The sequence below is a fragment of the Amphiprion ocellaris genome, chromosome 15 (genome assembly GCF_022539595.1).
Source record: "Amphiprion ocellaris isolate individual 3 ecotype Okinawa chromosome 15, ASM2253959v1, whole genome shotgun sequence".
Lineage (NCBI taxonomy): Eukaryota > Metazoa > Chordata > Actinopteri > Pomacentridae > Amphiprion > Amphiprion ocellaris.
The window spans coordinates 1,753,627-1,757,500 of NC_072780.1; positions in this window are offsets into that span (position 1 = coordinate 1,753,627).

The window sequence follows — 3,874 nt, forward strand, 5'->3', positions numbered from 1 at the left end:
GACAGTCATGTAGAGACGGATTTAACCTGGAGTTTCTGATTTATAAAACTGAATATTTCACTGTTCTTTGTTGGGTTTTTGTTGGGTTTTGGTCTAATGTGGTCTTGCATCTGGACCACATTAGACCAAAACCAGGTTCAGATCAAAAACCAGTGAGTTAAAATGGATTAAATCTGGAGTAGATCACATTTTTGTACAGACACAGTTTTTACTGGTCCAAGCCTGATCCATGGAACCCAAAGGACCCAACGGATCCACTGCAGATGTTCCAGGACCAGACATATTGGGAAAGCCTTAGAGGTCTTCACACGTTGTCTTGAATTCATAATTACTGCATAAAGACTTGATTGGAGTTTCCTTTGGTAAATTGTATGTTGTAATGTACATCCAATCAACACAGATCAGCCACAACATTAACCTAAAAACCAACAGTAATGTCATAAACCAAATCTAAAAATTAATTTGAATTTCCTGGAATCACCATGTCCAACATTTGTCTCCAGATATTTTACTTCTTACATTTAATTCCATAAATTTGTTTCCATACCCCCCTACACAGCATGCAGTTCATCCTAGATTAGTTGACTGTTGGTTGCAGCTCAATCATGGCTTCATGGTCATCAGAGAAGTATAGAATTTAGTTTTTTTTATAGAATCTACTGAGAGCAAACAGTTAATGTGGGCATTTCTATAAAATCGAGCATGAAGCATAAAGAAATTTAGATGAAATCCTGATTTTAAGCTCACGTTTACCACTAAACTGCACGTCAGAGGACTGTTGGAAAGTTGAAATTCTGCTCTTCCAGTTTCTGGTGTCATTTTGGTGATTTTAAAAAAAAGAAAAACAACAATATGCCTTTTAAAAGTGCCTCTGGCTGTTGATGTTCTGACCTAAAAATGTGTACCATTAAATATAGAACGTCAGCTACATTAACATATGGCTGCATACAATTAGTGACATGCCAACCGTGCACACTGTTAAAAAGCCGTGCACATCTACTCTGCTCCTCACACACATACTGGAATCCATTCATGCTCATGCGTCACAAAAACGTCCACATTTGAGACGTAACAACTTGTGCCAACGCCCCTTCCTCTTTAAAGAACAGAAATCTAAAAGCAGACGTCTCCAGGCGGTGACCTGGGTTAAGTCGTGTTATGATGTGGAGTCCATGCAGCCAGTCATCCAAGAAACACAAAGCCAGAGAGGCAGAGTCTGCAGCCGTCACACTGGCAAACAGCAAAACATGGCCATATGGCTGCACATCTCCATATGTCACGCTGCGGTTTCCACGGGGTGAAGGCGTGTGACGAGTAAACAAGCATCGCTCAGGCACATGGAGGAGGCTGGAGTGTGAATAAGTGGTGGAGGCCCAGAGGTTAGGTACAGGACGAGACACAGTGTGAGGGTGGAGGGACAACACCAGAGACGTCAACAACACAGCTGATTCCATTTACCTGCTGGTGTTCAGCAACGGAACTGTGTGGAAATATAGTGACCGGAGCTGAGGCTGGAGCAGATGTTTGGGAACCAGGGACTGGAGCTGAAGCTTTGATAGATGTTTGGGAACCAGGGACTGGAGCTGAAGCTTTGATAGATGTTTGAGAACCAGGGACTGGAGCTGAAGCTTTGATAGATGTTTGAGAACCAGGGACTGGAGCTGAAGCTTTGATAGATGTTTGAGAACCAGGGACTGGAGCTGAAGCTTTGATAGATGTTTGAGAACCAGGGACTGGAGCTGAGGAAGCTGGCTGTTCAGGAGGAAACGCTGAGGGGAGCTGTTCAGAGGAGGAAACTTGGAGCTGAGCTGAAGAGCAGCACAGATGAGGCAGGAGGTGTTGGAACAGGAGCTGAGTCATGCCAGGGAGCTGCTGATGGAGGAAAACAGGACTGTAGATGATAAACAAACGGCTGGAGCTGCAGCTGAGTGTGAACAGAGGCTGCATTGTGGCAGAGAGAATCTGCAGCTGGAGGCCTGATGGTTGTGAAGCTCTGCAGCTGGAGAGGCTCTGCTCCAATCACCTGCCTCCACTCCCATCAGACACTCAGAGATGCTCACAGATTCCTTCTCTTTCCTCTCGTCTTCCTCCAGAGATGTGTGTGGAGAGAGGGGTAAACAGGCACTAAACTAAATGAGATATCTTTATCGACCGTGTCCAACATGCGGCCAAAAGCGGTCCTCCAGAGGGTCCAGTCCGGCCCTCCAGGGGGTCCAGTCCGGCCCTCCAGGGGGTCCAGTCCGGCCCTCCAGGGGGTCCAGTCCGGTCCTCCAGAGGGTCCAGTCCGGCCCTCCAGGGGGTCCAGTCCGGCCCTCCAGCGGGTCCAGTCCGGCCCTCCAGGGGGTCCAGTCCGGCCCTCCAGGGGGTCCAGTCCAACCCTCAAAGTGTAAAAATTCCAGAGAAGACATTAACTGCAGATTGTAAATTAGTAAAACTATAAATTTAAATCATTTCTAGACCATGACAAGTTGTTTGGATCATAAAGTAAAATACTAGATTGTTCATTGTTCTTTTGTCATTTTGTGTCTCATTTTTGTAATATTTTGTCTTGTTTTAATAGTGTTCTTTTTGTCTTTTTTGTCATTTGTCTCATGTTTTTGTCGCTTTGTTTCATGTTTTTGCCATTTTGTGTTTCCTTTTTGTCTCGCTCGTGTTTTTTGTCTATTTTTGTCATGTTGTTTTATTTGTTGTTTTGTGTATTGTTTTTGTTGCTTTGTGTTATTTTAGTCTCACGTGTTGTCTGCTTTTTTTGTCATTTTGTTTCTTGCTTTTGTCATTTTTTTGTCCTGTTTGTGTTGTGTAATTTTTTGGGGTAATTTTTGTCGTTTGTCTGTTTTTTTGTCGCTTTGCAACTCTTGTCGAATTTGTAGTCTCTTTTTTTTCTTTTATGTTGTTAGTCTCATTTTTTGTCATTTTTCGTCTTAGTTTTGTCATTTTGTGTTTTGCTTTATTTGTTGCTTTGTGCATTGTTTTTGTGGATTGTCCATTTTTTTGTCACTTTGTAGCTTTGTTGTCTAATTTTTTGTCTTGTTTTGTGTCATTTGTCTTATATTTTGTCATTTTGTGTCTCGTTTTTGTCGTATTTTGTCTTATGTTTTTTTTTGTCTGAGTTTTGTCGTTTTGATCATAAAGTAAAATACTACATTGTTCAGTTCCAGATGACTGTGATTAAAGTGTGGAGTTGTGGTTTTTTATAGATTACTGTGCTGTGGTTTTACTGGTCCGGCTGCAAGATAACTGTAAAGAAACGTGATGCATTCAGTGTAAAAATGTATCTGAACAAAGTGATTGAAATATAAAATAAGCGTGCAGAATACTGTTTTAAAAAGTTCCATTAGTGCTGCATGACGACCAGCAGCAGGAGATAATTAGATCTGCTTTATATAGTGTTAGAATATAAATATTTCATTAACTTATCTGTGAAGCAGGTTGTGCTAACATCCATAAAACAACTCTACTTGAATGGAAACACTTTCTACTGCTACTGACATGTGACCTCCGGCTGCAGAAACCAGCCAATGAGCAGCAGAGACGGAGAATAAAAGGATTTTAACGTCAACCTTGAACCGAGCTCGGTGCTGCTAATGGCTTTCCTGAGAACAACGTTAATCCGACCTGCAGCGTGCCGCTAAAGCTTCATTAAAGCTTTATTATTCCATACAGAGAAACATAAAGCAGCGTATGGGGCTCTCTGCATTAGTCTGCAGTGACAGATGGAGCAGTAATGGGATGCTGTTTGGAGTCTGGTTCTGGTTTAAATCCACCGTTTGTTCCACTTCAGAGAGGCAGGGGGTTTACTGGACCTCCTCACATGGTGGTCTGCAGTGAGCCTCCTGAGAACAGACCTGGAAAGGACTTCTCACAGGAGATGCAC